An 11713-nucleotide genomic window follows, 5' to 3' on the forward strand; every position below is an offset into this window, starting at 1 on the left:
GGGGGAAAGAGGGAGATAAGTTAATTTCTCCTTGTTTTACGCCAAGGGGTTTTGGTCTGGGTTCCCAGGGAGGTTTGGGGAAAGAAATGCCCAGACACAGACTTCTGGCTGGACACGACCTGATTTAAGCTAGTAATTAAGCTTAAATGATCATGCTAAGTCAAAATGGGGAAAACTGACAAGAACCCATATCCTATCTTGACCGAGCCACCAAGCCAGCAGTCATAATACGAATGGATATGATTCTGAATGCTGCTAAGCACTGTGATCACAAGGACACTTAATCAACATCAACGTGGGATGGCTGGGAAAGGTACATGACACTCGTGTCTTCAGGAACTCTGGGCTGTTTCAAAAGCTGCAGGAAGGGACTTTCTTCCCAGACCAGAAAATAACTGTTGGGGATGTTGAAATGCCTAGTTATCCTTGGGGACCCAGCCTGCCCCTTAATGCCATGGCTCATGAAGCCATACACAGGCAGCCTGGACAGTAATCAAGAGCTGCTCAACTATAGGCTGAGCAAATACAGAATGGTGGTAGAATGTTTCATTTGGATGTTTAAAAGCACACTGGTGCAGTTTACTGACCCGGATAGACCTCAGCAAAACCAATATTCCCATTGTTATTACTGCTTGCTGTGCACTCCACAATATCTGTGAGAGTAAGGGGGAGATTATGGCGGAGTGGGAGGTTGAGGCAAATTGCCTGGCCACTGATTACGCACAGCCAAACACCAGGGTGGTTAAAAGAGCACAGCAGGAGGTGCTGTGCATCAGAGAAGCTTTGAAAACTAGTTTCATGACTGGCCAGGCTATGGTGTGAAAGTTCTGTTTGTTTCTCCTTGATGATCCCTCTACCCCTTTGGTTCACTCTACTTCCCTGAAAGCTATACACCCTCTCCTCCCCCTTTTGATCACCGCTTGCAGAGGCAATAAAGTCATTGTTACTTCACATTCATGCATTCTTCATTAATTCATTACACAAATAGGGGGACAACTGCGAAGGTAGCCCGGGAGGGGTGGGTCCAGAGGGAAGCACTGGGTGGGATGTGGGAGGAGGGAAGGACAAGGCCACACTGCACTTTAAAACTTAAAAGACTTTAAAACTTATTGAAGGCCAAAGTTTTTAAGTTTTAGCCTTTTGTTGTTTGGACAATCCTCTGGGGTGGAGTGGCTGAGTGGCCGGAGGCCCCCCCACCGTGTTCTTGGGCGTCTGGGTGAGGAGGCTATGGAACTTGGGGAGGAGGGCAGTTGGTTACACGGCTGTAGCGGCGGTCTGTGCTCCTGTTGCCTTTCCTACAGCTCAACCATATGCTGGAGCATATCAGTTTGATGCTCCAGCAGTCGGCCCATCAACTCTTGCCTTCTGTCAGCAATCTGACGCCACCTATCCTCTTCAGCCCACCACGTCTCCTCACATTCCTGTTGTGCTTTCCGGCACTCTGACATCATCTGCCTCCATGCATTCTGGTGTGCTCTGTCAGTGTGGGAGGACAGCAGTAGCTCTGAGAACATCTCATCCTGAGTGTGTTTTTTTCATCTTCTAATCTTTGCTAGCCTCTGCGAAAGAGAAACTTTTGCAGCTGGTGGGGAGAATGGGAGATTGGTAGTGAAAAAGACATATTTTAGAGAAAAATAGGCTGAGGCTTTTCCAGTAAACCTTGCTGTTCACATTACACAGCACTTGTGCTTTCATTACAAGGTAGCATTTTGCCTCTTATATTGAGGGCCTGCCAGTGTGGTGTGAAAGAGGCTGCAGTTTGTGGGTTAGCGTGCAGCACAAACTCAAATAACCCCCCCCCCACACACACACACGCAATTCTCTGGGATGATCTCTTCACCCCTCCCCCTACCATATGGCTTACAGCGGGGAACATTTCTGTTCAGCCACAGCCAAATAGCCGAGCAGGAATGGGCACCTCTGAATGTCCCCTTAATAAAAGCACCCTATTTCAACCAGGTGACCATGAATGATAGAACTCTCCTGAGGATAACACAGAGACATAAGTAATGGATGTTGTCTGAATGCCAGCAAACACCGGGACCGTACGCTGCCATGTTTTGTTATGCAGTGATTCCAGACTACGTGCTATTGGCCTGATGTGGTAATGGAGGACAGAATAAGGCTGCCCTCCCCAGAAACCTTTTGCAAAGGCTTTGGGAGTACATCCAGGAGAGCTTTCTGGAGATGTCCCTGGAGGATTTCCATTCCATCCCCATACACATTAACAGATTTTTCCAGTAGCTGTACTGGCCGTGAATGCCAGGGCAGATTAATCATTAAACATGCTTGCTTTTAAACCATGTGTAAAGTTTACAAAGGTACACTCACCAGAGGTCCCTTCTCCGCCTTGCGTGGGTTCGGGGGATACTGGCTCTAGGTCTAGGGTGAAAAACATATCTTGGCTGTTGGGGAAACCGGTTTCTCCACTTCCTTGCTGTGAGCTATCTTCAGTCTCTTCATCTTCTTCCTTGTCCCCAAAACCTGCTTCCGTGTTGCGTGATTCTCCATTGATGGAGTCAAAGCACAGGGTTGGAATAGTGGTGGCTGCACCCCCTAGCATGGCATGCAGCTCAGCGTAGAAGCAGCATGTCTGCGGCTCTGCCCCAGACCTTCCGTTTGCCTCTCTGGTTTTGTGGTAGGCTTGCCTTAGCTCCTTGATTTTCACATGGCACTGCTGTGTGTCCCTGTTATGGCCTCTGTCCTTCATGCCCTTTGAGACTTTTTCTAATGTTTTGGCATTTCGTTTACTGCAGTGGAGTTCAGCTAGCATGGATTCGTCTCCTCATATGGCGAGCAGATCCCGTACCTCCCGTTCAGTCCGTGCTGGAGCTCTTTTGCGATGCTGGGACTCCATCATGGTTACCTGTGCTGATGAGCTCTGCATGGTCACCTGTGCGCTCCATGCTGGGCAAACAGGAAATGAAATTCAAAAGTTCATGGGTCTTTTCCTGTCTACCTGACCAGCGCATCTGAGTTGAGAGCGCTGTCCAGATCGGTCACAATGGACCACTCTGGGATAGCTCCCAGAGGCCAATACAGTCGAATTGCATCCAATTCAACCCGGCAAGGCTGATTTCAACGCTAATTCCTTCATCAGAGGTGGAGTAAAGAAATTGATTTAAAGAGCCCTTTAAATAAAAAAAAAAGGGCTTTGTCATGTTGACGAGTCCAGGCTTAAATCAACGTAACGCTGCTAAATTCGACCTAAAATCATAGTGTAAACCAGGGCCTAGTCTTAGGGAAGGACTAGCCTCTTCTGTCAGGCTGGGGTAGCTGCTATTAGCAGAAGCTTTCTTGCAGCCAGGACTCCTGTTTCACCCTTATTCAGGAGCTACGAAATTAAGTCTCTCATTCTCTGCTGTCTCTCTCCCTACTGAGTCCCTTTTAAACTTCCTTTTGTCTGGCTCCTTTTTAAACTCTTTGTAAACAGAGGGCCTGGAGGGCCATTTGGTCTAGTGGTTGCAGTACTTGGCTTCCTGCCTCCTGATTCTGTGGGGCCTGGGCCCTCCGACTCCACCAGGTCCCAACTCAGGGTCCTGTGTAAATTAACCCCGGAGTATGGGACCTTCCAAGAGGGAGTTTATATTTGCTGCCCTGGGCTACTTCCTACTGTTGCTTCTTCAGTTTGGGACATAGCCTCTATAATCCAAGTGCCTGTGGTGGCTTGTCTCTAGAAATGCTTCCTTGTAGACGCTGGGCGGCATCCTGCTGAGGTCCAGGGTTCCTCCAGGTGGATGAGCTGTAAGTTTGGCGGGGTCAGAACCTCCACAAGGTCTCTGTGCTTCTGTCACCTGGATTTCTCTGAGGCCAGGTGCTCCTAAGCTTCTTTTTCCATCTCTTTTGATCTGAAAAACAGTGCTGATTCCTGATAGCTGCCTTAGCTGGCAAGGTAGTGATCCTTCCCTCAGGTGGGGAGGCAGCTAGCTCCTGTCTCTTCACCAGTCAGCCCCAAACTGAGTCAGGTTTTCTCCTTTTCTCCCCTTACCTGCCTGGCATTAGCTCCAGGTATAATTGGGCAGGGCTACCTGGCCCAAAGGCCCTCCTTAATGCCTTCTGTGCTGGTGGGTGGTCTCTTTGCTTCACCACTCCTCCTCCAGCTGGAGCAGGTTCTGGAGTTGCAAAGGGGAGACATCACAGCAGCACTGCTATCTAACCCCTCTTGGTCCAGTGTGGGATTTATACATCCCATCACAGGCATCCTAAGAGGCACAGCCGCTGCACTGCCTCAGGCAGCTGGAAAAAGGAATGGATGGTATGAAGCTGGTGCATTACCTTGGCCGTGACGTCCTCCTGCTGCAAGAGAACAAGACCCTGTCAGAGACTTCAGTCTTCTCGGACTTGCTCCCCCCTCTTAATGATTTTAAAATAATAAAATATAAATAAAATAGAATATTTGAATTATTATACAACAGAACCCTGTTTATCAAATCTAATTGGGACTGGGGCCAGATCAGATAATAAAAAATTTGGATAATCCAGAGAATGGGGAAGTGCAAGGCTACATCACTACCTAGTGGCCACAGGAGAAATCGCCTGCTTCTGGACCTGTGTGCGCTGGCTGTTCTGTTAATATGGAGACCCTGACAATGGAGGGTTGGATAAATGGTGTTTTGCTGCATTATGTCATAGTTTGCATGATTCAACATGATAGGACACCTCCTATAATACACTTCTATTAGTAAAAAGAACAGGAGTACTTGTGGCACCTTAGAGACTAACAAATTTATTTGAGCATAAACTTTCATAGACTACCGCTCACTTCATCGCCCGCATAGAATGGAATATATAGTGAGGAAATATATATACCTACAGAGAACGTGAAAAGGTGGGAGTTGCACAACCAGCTCTAAGAGGCTAATTAATTAAGATGAACTGTTATCAGCAGGAGAAGAAAAAAACTATTGTAGTGATAATCAAGATAGCTATTGACACTTCTATTGTCACTTCTATTAGTGACACTCTCAAACATATCTTCACAACTCCCCAACCTCCACTCACCATAAGGTAGATAGCCTCATAGACTTTAAGGTCAGAAGGGACCATTATGATCATTTAGTCTGATCTCCTGCACAGTGCAAGCCACAGAATCTCACCTACCCACTCCTGTAACAAACCCCTAACCTATGTCTGAGTTACTGAAGTCCTTAAATTGTGGTTTAAAGACCTCAAGGTACAGAGAATCCTCCAGCAAGTGACCCGTGCCCCACGCTGCAGAGGAGGGCAAAAAACCTCCAGGGCTTCTGCCAATCTGCCCTGGAGGAAAATTCCTTCTCAACCCCAAATATGGCGATCAGTTAAACCCTGAGCATGTGAGCAAGACTCACCAACCAGCACTCAGGAAAGAATTCTCTGTAGTAACTCAGATCCCACACCATATAACATCCCATCGGGCATATTTACCTGCTAATAATCAAAGATCTATTAATTGCCAGAATTAAGCTATAAGAGGATTGTTATCCCTAATTGACAGAGGAAGAAACTAAGGCTGAGAAAGGTGAAGAGACCTTTCTTATATCACAAAGCCACTGAGTGGCAGAGTTGGGAATAGGACCCAGAAGTCCCCACTTTCAAACTAATCAGTCTTGAATTTCATATATGGAATGATCATAAAAATTATCTCAAATGAGCTACAGACCAACAATGGTTCATAGTAATTATTCAGCAAGTAGTTTAGAACTAGAACATTAGGGAGAACCATGAACTGCTCAGAGACAATTAATGGAGAGAAGCATCAAAATTAATCAAGCATATGACTGTTGTTTTTCTTTTAAGACCAAGCAAATAAACCATAACCAAAGTTCTGAGTCTCCTCTCTGTTACTAGACCCCCAGCTCAGGCAATCAGCACTGAGACTCTAGGGGCAGGTGGCTGAGGGTTCTCACCAGATGGTCCAAAGGATAGCTCAGGTCACCAGTGGGGATCATGGTTGGTCGGAGCACTCTTCCAGTCCCATCTCTTTCTGAGGGCCTCCCACAATGAGGGCTGCAGAGCAACCCCCTCCTCGCCAGTGGAGGGAGGGAAGCAGTGAAAAGGGAAGCTGAAAAAGACAAACCCCAGTGATTCTAAGGGACAAAGGCCTAGGTGGAGGAAAAAAACTCTGCCACCTTAGTCTACTGTTTTACATGCCTAGAATTTGGCTGGCACTAGATGAGTCAGAGGGGTAGCCGTGTTAGTCTGGATCTGTAAAAGCAGCAAAGAATCCTGTGGCACCTTATAGACTAACAGACGTTATGGAGCATGAGCTTTCGTGGGTGAATGCCCACTTCGCAATGATGTAGTGGAAATTTTCTAGGGGCGGTTTATATGCAGCCAGCTAGAGAATAATGAGTTAGTTCAATACGGGCGGGGATGAGCGCCTAGTTCTAGCAGTTGAGGTGTGAACCAAGGGGAGACACTGTTTTTAGTTGGCAAGCATTCACAGTCTTGTTAGTCTGAGCTTGATGGTGTCAAATTTGCAGATGACACTGAAGCTCAGCGATTTCCTCTTGGAGATCTGTCCATGGAAGTTTTTTGCTGCAGGATGGCCACCTTAGGCTGCTATTAGTGTGGGCAAGGGGAGGTTGAAGTGATCTCTACAGGTTTTGGTATATTGCCATTCTAATACTGATTGGTCCATTTATCTTCCGTAGAGACTGTCCAGTTTGCCGATGTACTGCAGGGGGCATTGCTGGCATATATGATGGATATATTACATTGGTGGACGTGCAGGGAATGACCGCGTGATAGTGTGGCTATCTGGTTAGATCTGTATGGTGTTGTGGTGTAATATGTGCAGAGTTGGCATTGATGTTTGGTTGCATGGATTGGTTTCTGAGCAGATTACGTATGTGGTGTGGGGTGCAGTTATTGATGAGGATAACGTTTCCAGGTTGCTAAGGTTGTCTCTGGGGCGAGGACTGGCCTGCCACCACAGGCCTGTGGAAAGTTGGGATCATTGGTCCAGGATGGTTGTCAGATCCTGATGATGCATTTGGAGGGGTTTTTAGCTGAGGACTATATGTGATGCCAGTGAGTCCTATGGTTTCTTTCTTGGTTGTTTGCAGTAGGAGGCTTCTGTACACGTCTGCTCTGTTATCTGTTTCCTTATTTCCTTGTGCGGAATATAGTAGTTTTGAGAGGTTGTGTGGAGATTTGTGGTGTTTGGGCTCTTGTCTCGAGGGTTAGAGCAGATACAGTGGTACACCTCAGTGTTGAGCTGTAAGCAATGATCGTGTGATGTGCCCGGGATGGAATTGGCAGTGTGACGGTTAGGCATAGCGGGTCGGCTAGAGTTTTCGGTATGGGTTGGTGTTAATGTGACCACCACTTTTTGCACCCCCGGGTGTCAGGAAAGTGGACTCCCGGTAGATGGTCCCAGGCTGAGGTGATATGGTGGAGGGAAGCTTTTGAACGTTGTGGTTTAGCTCAGGATTAACCAAAGACTGTGAATGGCTTTGCACTACAGAACCAGTTTCTCCTCCCTTGGTTTTCACACCTCAACTTCTAGAACAGGGCCTCATCCTTCCTGATTGAACTAACCTCATTATCTCTAGCTTGCTTGCATATATATATACCTGCCCCTGGAAATTTCTACTACATGCATCCGACGATGTGGGTATTCACCCACGAAAGCTCATGCTCCAAAACATCTGTTAGTCTATAAGGTGCCACAGGATTCTCAGGCTGACTAGGTACCAAACCGCTCTGAAGCTCTTACCTTCTCAACAGAAATGTCTGTTTTCCAGCAAAATCAGTAGTGGGAAAGGAGAAAACTCCGAAGAGGCTCCTCCTCACGCTCACATACGTGAACACGAATTCTTTCTCAGTCTCTGAGGAGAGACCTTGAGAAGACTCCCTGCAACAAAGCCATAGGTATCTCTGAGATTGCCTCCACCCTGCAGCCTGTCTCACCTGTACATTGTCAGGGTCTCTCTGTGAGGTCATTGCCTCTCAACCTCCTTTGATCAATAAGCTGAGGTCCTGCAAAATACCCTTGTGATGTCACTGCCACACCGTTCGCTGCCCTGCAGAGCTAATGTCCTGACCTTAGACAGCCCCTTTGGATGTTTGAGCTGCTCCCCTTGTATTACCCCACTCACTCAGTGTTAGTTTTGGGCATCAAGCAGGCTACACATGAAAACATCAGAGGCTGCTGAACGTGCTTCACTCAGTTTTTCATTGATTTGTAGACTTCAAGGCCAGAAGAGATCATTAGATCATTTAATCTGATCCCCCTGCGTAACACAGCCCTCCTGTACAGAACAGTAGCTAGTTTTTGAGCAACATACATGCCAGTAAAGCATTTAGTCTTCCTTAAAAAACATCAAAAGATGAGGAAACCACCACTTTCCTTGTCAGTTTGGAGGAAACTGATGCAGTGAGGAGAAAGGAGCTGACCTCAAGGTCATACTTGTGATTCTATATCATAATACATATGCACAATGGATCTGCACTAAGGTTGTACAAGCAACCTTAATTCTGATATTTCCTAACATTAAAAGTCCAGATCTACACTCAGTTCTTTGTACTTATATAACTACTTTGGTTAGGGCTGCATTTATTTATTTATGTATTTTTACCTAATAGTTTTCACAACAAAACTTCTAGTGTGGACAGAGTTACATCTTTATAAAAGTGCCTTAAACCAACAGAACTTATTTGTTTTTGCCAAAATATTTTTTGAAGCTTCTTGATCAAAAAATACACTTTGGGGGATAAACATTTCATTTGATTTTTTCAAATGAAATATTCTTTTTTTCAAGCTTTTGAAAATAATCTCCTGGCATTTCTTTCCCTCCCCCTGAGTAGTCCAAGACTGATGGATATTTCAAAGGCACTGGTTTGAATGGATGGGTTCTGTAGTGAGTATTTTAAATACAAACTCTCTCAGTCGCTCCCTCTGATCTTTTTCTATTGTAACTCAAACACATTTAGAAGTCCGAACCTCAGCTGATACTTTTTCTTTTATTTTTATGAGCCAGTTCGAAAGAATTCTTGAACTATAAACTTGAAATTGCTTCCAATAAAATATAATTGGAGTTGCATTTTAGTTAGTGACTGACAGTCAGATGCTGAAAAAAACACGGGAACAATTATCAAAGTTTCTTAGCACATTAAGTGCGTGAAGATTTTTCCACAGAAGATTTTCATTTCTGCTGAGATCTTTCTGGTAAAATTTACTCCCCTCTCACCCTTCAGGTCCTTTTCAAATAAATCATTAGTTAGATCCATGTTTTTAAAAAATATTTTGATACTAAGTGTGTGAAGCAGGTTGGGCAAGAAATATATATAAGTGCAGTAGTTACTAGAACACCATATTTAGAATTTGTATGGCTTTTAAGTAGCAGATACCACTACTCCAGGCACTTTAAAAAAGCAGTGTAAATCTGGAATAATATCATTGAAGTCAATTAATTTACAACAGTGTCAAGCCAGTGCAAGTCAGAAGAGAATCAAGTTGCTTGCATTTACAGAACTCTTGGATCCTGTGTTCTTGAGTTCCTTTCGTAAAAATTAGAAATTTGTGGGTGATGTATTCCGGGTTTTGAATATTTCTGTGGAGAATTCATGTGATTTGGTTTGAGTGCCTGTCCAATCCATTAAAACTGTGACAGAAATACTGACATTATTCTGCACGGTCTAGTTATCTAAGCTGAAAATAGTGCGGGTAAATATGATTACTTTCAGGAGCAGCAACAAGCTGAGTGAAATTGTTGTCTTGTTTCATGTTGAATTGGTGACACTCCTGTTTCATGGCTTAAGAAGTCATGAGTTTTGATTCACAGGGGGCCAGTTCAACTTTTTTCTTTGTATGAGCTTGCACCCCAAGCATAGCTTTTGAAACAAGGGCTCCAAAAGCAAATCTCAGCTGATACACTAGGGAATGCTACATTATAATAGGAATCATGCTTTAAGTATGACCTTAAACTGAGACCTCTTCTACGTGTGTCTAGTGACTGCTCAGGTGGAATTAAAAGTCACTTTTTAAAACTGATAACTTCAAAGTTTTGTCCATTTTCCCATCTCTCAATGAAAACATTTCTAACGTTCAGGTGTCTGAAGCACATAATGGCTGCTGTATTTATCTACATAGTCATGTCACTATCAGCTTTTCATTTAATTATTTTGTTTTATTTTTCTAATATTGGACCTCCCCCTAAATATGCTCTGTATATGGCACACCCCTTCATTGGTGCCCATTCAGATTTGGTAACAGATCAGCGGATACAATTAATATAAGGAAATAACTTTTAAAAAAATTACATCCTTTACACTAGTTCTCACAGGAGGGGAGAGAAAGTTTTTCAAATGGCTTGGATGGAAACCATTTGGGTCTACTGAGGTCAAAAGCCACACCTTAAACTTAACCTGGAAATTAGCTGGTACCCAGTGCTGTGGATAGAATTTACTCTCTACATGAAATAACTCTTGTGAAACTGCACTGGCAGCAATTTATGAACGGTTTGAAGGCCCAGTCCTATGCAGAGTGCTTTGCAATAATCCAGCTTCAAGGTGCTGAAGGCAGGGATAACTTTTGCAATCTCTGCGTCCAAACCAAGGATTCAGTCTCTTGCTAAATGATAGGAAGTACTCTTTGCAACTGTTGCTTCTTGCTATAGCAAAGCAGTTTAGGGAGTTGGCGAGATAAATGAGAGAAAATTCTAAGATAGCTGTACCCCTCAGGATTCTTTCTGTCTTATTAATTGATAATTTACATATATCTCATATGTCTCTTAGGAGGTTAAGAGTTGGCTAGAATGTATGCGTTTTGCAGTCTTGTCAGAACTAGGAGAAAAACCTTTATTTAGAGAAGACAGAAAATGCAGGAATGAGAGAATGCAAAAGCGGCCTTTATATTGTTACCTTGGGCTCACATCATCTTCAATGAACTTTAACAACCATGGCTGAAAAATACCACAAATATTCAGTAACAATGCAGATAAATCAGAACCATTTGTTTTCTGGGAACCTAAGTTCCAGAACTCCAGCATTCAGAGGGGGCATTATAAAAGGCAGAATGGCTAGTAAAAAGAAAAAAGAAGTCTGTACTACATTTTGAACTGGCAGTAGTGTGTCTGGCATTTCTTGACGGAAGTAACCACCTAAACAATAACAATCTCTATTGCACCACAGACAGTAACTTAAAAAAAAAAATCCGTAGAGCCTGGTGCTGATTTGTCAAAAAGGTTTCTAAGGTCCAGGATGTAGCATGGTGGCTATAGGGCACTCACCTGGCATGTGGAAGACTCACATTCAAGTCCTTGCTCTGGGTCTTCTGTAGCCCAAGTGAGTGCCATAACTACTGAGCTGCTGGCTATTGTGATCTCTTTCTATGTTTCTTTGAAAGGCCTAGTTGTCATAACAATATGAAATGAAAACAAATCTCAAAACCTCAAAAATGAGATTTCTAATTCTTTTAGCAGCCCCACTCTTAACCCTTTTGAGCAGAAGTGCCAATCAGTGAGAGAATCTTGTCTGCTCTACATCAACATTGAATTGGTTCATTTGGTTGTGGTTTTGTGTTTGTGCATGTTTTAATGGACTACCCTCTGCACAGCCAGTAAAGTATCTGGATGGAATATAACACAGGACAACATTCAGACCTATTTCCAGCTCTCTGATCTTGGCCCAATTACTGCTTTGAATTTTCAAAATGTGCCAATTCCCCCCCACCCTCCAATCTTTCCTTCTTATCTTTTTTTGGCTACACCCCTAAATTTATTCTCTTTCA

General features: G+C 44.2%; 1 pseudogene; it reads right to left on the reverse strand.

Moving 5' to 3' along the window:
• Nucleotides 1-1084: 1084 nt before the first annotated feature.
• LOC142047791 (uncharacterized) lies at nt 1085-2860 on the reverse strand (annotated as a pseudogene).
• Between the last annotated feature and the right edge of the window lie 8853 nt (nt 2861-11713).

This window comes from Chelonoidis abingdonii, chromosome 1 (genome assembly GCF_003597395.2).
Source record: "Chelonoidis abingdonii isolate Lonesome George chromosome 1, CheloAbing_2.0, whole genome shotgun sequence".
Taxonomy (NCBI): domain Eukaryota; kingdom Metazoa; phylum Chordata; order Testudines; family Testudinidae; genus Chelonoidis; species Chelonoidis abingdonii.